Here is a 6,000-nt window from a genome sequence, read left to right as displayed (position 1 = left end):
TTAATGTTTTGTATTGTTTTTAATTTGTTACAAAATAATCATAATTTTAATTCTAAATTAATTTTAATGAATAAAATAATAGCAGAAGCAACAATAACTGTCTCTCTTTTTCTCTAGAAAAGGAACCGGGAACAAGGAACTTTCAGATGCTGCTGCACTACAACTTCCATTAGCCCTAAGCAGTCTAGTCAGTAAAAAGGGATATGGGGAGCTCTAACTTGAAAATGTATGGAGACCCCCACATCAGCCACTCTTGCACTAGAAACTACAAAGTGTTTCTCAGCCACTTAGTAATTCTCTGAAAAGAAGGGAGGTAGATTTCTAGGCCATTAAGGAACGGAAATATTTTTCAAACCACTATTCATATTAGTTTGCCTAGTGAAATTGCCAGAAAAAGGCACAGTTCTACAATAGTCAGCCATGGTCTGTCTGATCCTCCCTGCTTCCTTGAATGCAATTAACTTTGGGACTTAACTCCCAGGTAAGCAGTAATGCAGCTATAGATGGACTTTAGAGATAAAGTCAAAGGTCTTCCCAAATGGTCACCAATACAGTTGTACATAAAGAGCGCTGTGGAAAACAGGCCCAGTGTCAATACTTGGCCCAACTGGGCCTGACAAAGTCCAAAAATAGTGTACTATTTTTCTTCTTTTAAAACCTGCCTTATACTCAGAGGCAGCATACTAAGTGCACATAGGGTTACAGATGCTTATTTCCATATTTAATTTTCTAAAACATAATGTGTTTTTTTAATCTACAAAAAAAGCTGGAATCAAATGAAAATTAATCCACACTTTCTAAATTCCATTTATTCCATGGATCTATGGTAAGGATGTACTTAATATTCAGTAGTCTACTGTACACAGTACCAAATATCAGGTGCTGTGGACTAGATTTCAGAGGAAGAGACTGGAAAAACAACCTCTGGAAACCTTGCCTAAGAAAACCCTATGCCCTATGAGGAACGGCTTAGGGAGCTGGGGATGTTTAGCCTGGAGAAAAGAAGATTAAGAGGTGATATGATAGCCCTGTTTAAATATTTGAAGGGATGTCATATTGAGGAGGGAGCAAGCTTGTTTTCTGCTGCTCTAGAGAACAGGACTTGGAAGAATGGATGCAAGCTACAAGAAAAGAGATTCCACCTCAACATTAGGAAGAACTTCCTGACAGTTCGACAGTGGAACAAACTCCCTCAGAGTGTAGTGGAGTCTCCTTCCTTAGAGGTCTTGGCCATCTGTTGGGGATGCTTTGATTTGGATTTCCTGCATGGCAGGGGGTTGGACTGGATGGCCCCTGTGGTCTTTTCCAACTCTACGATTCTATGATTCTATGAATTCATGGGGTTGCCATAGGTCAACAAGTGACTTAAAGGTAACTTAAAGGCACAAATACACACACAGTTGTGAAGATACACATGCACTTTTTAGCAATTTTAGTTTTTGTGCTAATGTTATCAGCAGTGTAGAAGCAGTTGTAAAACATGGAATAGTGAAGGAGAGGAATGGAGGGGGGTGATATCAATGAGCATCTAAAGCTCCACCCACCACTATAAAACCATTAAGTCCAGGTCCTAAAGTTACCCAGCAGGTTTCGGGTGCTGGGCTCTTGAACATTTTAACAGACAGGCATTAATATTGGTATAACTTTAAAGTACAGGAATCAGGAATGCAAATAATATTCATAAGGATTTGTTGTTGGTGTTGTTAACTGCCTTCCAGTCGACTTCAACTCCTTGCAACCCTGTGGATGAGAGATCTCCAAGACCCCCATCCTCAACCTCTCTGCTCAGGTCCTGCAGGGTCAGGCATATATCCTCTCTGACTGAGTCTGACCATCTGGCATGTGGTTTTCCTCTCTTCTACTACCTTCCACCTTTCCTAACATCATTGCCTTTCCTAATGATTCATTTTTTCTCATGATGTGGCCAAAGTTACCATGTGGAAAAACAGGTTTCCTGGCAATTGAGAAACTGCACTAGGAAGAGGAATTTTGTTCAGAATTTTGCTCACATTTCTCCTGGAGCTATCTTTCCATGATGGTGAGGTTGGGCACTCCCATGAGGCAAGAGACTATACTAATAGGATCTCCCATGTCAGACAGACTTTTGCTGCAGAGCCAGCCTAATGTGTACCAAATAGCTACTGGGCTGTAACAGTAACGGAAGGTAACACCAGCAGAGAATCTCAGAGGGAATGTAGTGGCACCATAGCTAATACTTGTTAGTACTGCATAGAAGGGGGTACAGTGAACCCCGGTTGAATGTCTTTTTTTGCAAAAACCCTATGATGAGACAAACTAAAATGAAACAAGAGATAGTGCCAGAAGATGACACTTCTAGATCAGAGGCACTCAATAAGCTACTGGGGCACAGCAGAGGACAACTATGAGTAGTTCTGTGCCTAATGACTCAATCGAACTCAAGCTGAAAGGACATTTAGCTGTTTACATCCTCCGAAGTGAAAGAAAAAATTGAAACTGTATAGCACATATTATAGGAACATGGAATGTGAGAAGCAAGAATCAGGGGGTGCTAGACAGCGAAACAAGAAACCTAATGTATGAATATTGCAATATTTCAGGTGAACAAGCTAAAGTGGACAGGAATGGGACACTTTGAGTCAGATTACACAGTATTTTATTCAGGAAACGAAAATCTAAGTAGAATGGGGTGGCATTACTAGTGAGGAGAGATGTAGCAAAAGCAGTCATGAGGATTTAATGCATAGTTTCACCAAATTGAGAAACAAAATGGTTTACAATAGCAAGGAGGTTAGGCAAGACTGCATTTGATCACCCTATCTGCTTAACTTGTATGATGAACATAGGGACATAGCTAGGATTTTAGGAAGGGGGGGGTCCAGACTAAGTGCCACCATTATAATGGGGCTTGAGTGCGGTGGCACAGCAGCACACACCATTCATTTTTCTAATGGAAGGGGGGGGGTCTGGACCCCAAGAACCCCCCCCCCTTGGCTACGTCCGTGATGAACATCTCATACACAAAGCAGGATCAGACTCAGAGAAAGCAGGCATGAAAACTGGAGGAGGGAACGCCAACAATTTAAGATATGCAGATGACACCATACTTGGTTGTTGTGTGCCTTCAAGTCATTTCCAATTTATGGCAACCCTAAAGTGAATCTATCACTGGGGTTTTTTGACAAGACTTATTCAGAGGAGATTTTCCATTGTCTCCCCCTGAGACTGAGAGCATGTGACTTGCCCAAGGTCATCCAATGGGATTCCATGGCCAAGGTTTCGAACCTTGTTCTCCAGAGTCCAATGTTCAAACCACTACACCACACTGGCTCCATACTACTAACAGAAAATAGCAGAGACTTGGAATGATTACTGCAGAAAGTCAAAGAAGAAAGTGCAAGGCCAAGTTTACAGTTGAACCTTAAGAAAATAAAAATAATGACTACAGACTATTTACATAACTTTAAAGCAGACAATAAAGACACTGAAATAGTTTAAGATTTTCCATACACAGTCATTAATCAGAATGGAGACTGCAGGCAAGAAATCAGAAAAAGACTAGGACTTGGAAGGGCAGCTATTAAGGAATTAGACAAGATCCTGAAGTGTAAAAATACATCATTCAATAGTAAAGTTAAGATTGCCTATCCCATAGTATTTCCAATATCTATGTATGGTTGTGAAAGCTGGATAGTGAAGGAAGTTGATAGAAAGAAAATCAATGCATTTGGAATGTGGCGCTGCAGAAAAGATCTACAGATACCATGGATTGCCAATTAACCAAATAAATGAGTCTTAGAGAAAATGAAGCCTGAACTCTCCCTAGAAGCCAAGATGACTAACTGAGAGTGTCATAGTTTGGACATATCCTGAGAAGACATAAACAAGACAATAATGCTTGGCAAAGTGGAAGGCAGTAGGAAAAGAGGAAGATCACATTGCAAATAGACAAATCAAAGAAGACATGGCCCTGAGTCTGCAAGACTTGGACAGGGCTGTTGATGACAGGTTGACCTGGAAGTCTTTAATTCATAGGGTTTCCATAAGTTTGAATTAACTTGACAGTAGTTAACAACAAAAAATTGAAATGTCTTGAAGAATTGTGGAGGAATTATTCTAGAGAGAGAGAGAAAAAAATACACAATTTTCTGCACACAAAAAAGTTGGTTTACTGGTGAGAAAACATCTTCTTCCCCATCAAACCTGTTTCTTTCTGTTTTCTACATAAGACATGTATTTGCACCCAAAAAGTGTGTTTTTCTTTGCAGAATAATTTGTCCACAACACTTATGGACACTTGAATATGGGGAGAATACTGTGAATATTACATTTCTTCCACAGAAGGGGGAAATGTTTTCTGTTAATTACCATAATTATTTGTTTTCACATATGATGAAATACTCTAGGATTGACATCCCTAACAGGAACTCATCATAGAACACAATGGGCTTTAACAGAAAATCTTCTGCTGGTTGAAACACAACCTTTAGTTTTTAATGAGAAATGCAAACAATCTTCCAAGGATGATGTTATTGTTTAATCTACTAACATGAGGTAGGAACCCTATTAAAGTATATAAAAGAAGTACTGTATAATCCTTTTACTGTACTTGACTTATTTCCCTCACTCTTTCACTCTGCTTTGTGCTAATCCACCACAAGCAACAATAAAACAGTGTCAAGAGTGTTGTCACATTGGTCTGTTGGAGCAAAAACAACAGGTAGTATGGTACTCTAAAAACAGTGTGTGTTTGTGTGTGTGTTGTGTGCCTTCAAGTAATTTCCAGCTTATGGTGACCCTAAGGTGAGCTTATCCTGGGGTTTTCTTGGCAAGATTTGTCTAGAGGTGGTTTGCCATTGCCTTCAACTGTGGCTGAGAGTATGTGACTTGTCCAAGGTCAGCCAGTGGGCTTCGTGGACAAGTTGGGAATCAAACTTTGCAAGTCGTAGACCAACACTCAAACTACTAGGTCATGTGCTAGCATGTTTTTATTAGGTGTAAACTTCAACTGTGGAATATGCCACGCCTCAGATGAAGTGGGTGTACTCCATGAAAGCGCTGGCCATAGTACAATGCATTAATCTATGGGGTGTCGCAACAGAAAAATCACAAAGCCTTGCTATCCTATTTACCCCGTGCCTCCAGCAGAAGACATTACCTCTGCTCTGAGAAAGGTACTAGGGCAGCAGTCCTTCTCCACCATACCACTGCATGCTGTCCCATGCATTTTTATTGAGAGATGCATATTTTGTCATTCAGTGGAGGATTGATGTGTGCCTTCAAGTCATGTCTGGCTTACAACAACCCTAAGGTGAACCTATCATGGGATCTGCATGGCAAGATTTGTTCAGAGGGGCTTTGCCTTTGCCTTCCTCTGAGGCCAAATTGCCGAAGGTCACCCAAACGGTTTCCATGGTCAAGCAGGGATTGAAACCCTGTTCTCCAGAGTCATAATTTAACACTCAAACCACTACTGCCCACTGGGTCTTCTCCACTCCCATGGAAATGTGCCGGGGTCTTAGTGATGCCTTCAGGGCAGGGCTTTTGGGAAGATGTCCCAGGCCACATTCAGGTGAAATAAATGGGAGAGCCCTCAAACTTTGACAGATGTAAGAGAGTTCAACACCTCAAGGGGGGGGAAATTCTCTAATACCATTAAGACCAAAATCTAAATTTACGTAAATGTAGTGGTGAGAGGCTTGCAGCCTTATCTATGAATAGTCCTCACCAATCTTGGACCTACGTCCGAGTAAACACATATAAGGTATGCTGGTTGCTTTGGCAGCAACCTGGCAGCCACCTCCAGATTTTCTACGGACTTTTTTAACAGTACTTTTTGTGGCTGCTTAATTGATCCAAATCCTTTTTCCCTTGAATTTTACTTGTTAAAACTGGATTTAAAAGGGAGTTCATTATCTCAGCCACTTGCAAGTCAACCCTTTCCTCGCTAATTATTCATTACTACTTTCTCTTTACTGTTCTTTTGCCTCCAGATATATTTGTAAACAGCCTGTTTCCCAA

This window comes from Sceloporus occidentalis, unplaced genomic scaffold (genome assembly GCF_023333645.1).
Source record: "Sceloporus occidentalis isolate IW3139 unplaced genomic scaffold, rSceOcc1.0.p SCAF_4, whole genome shotgun sequence".
Taxonomy (NCBI): Eukaryota; Metazoa; Chordata; class Lepidosauria; order Squamata; family Phrynosomatidae; genus Sceloporus; species Sceloporus occidentalis.
Note: the sequence above shows the minus strand (reverse complement) of the source record.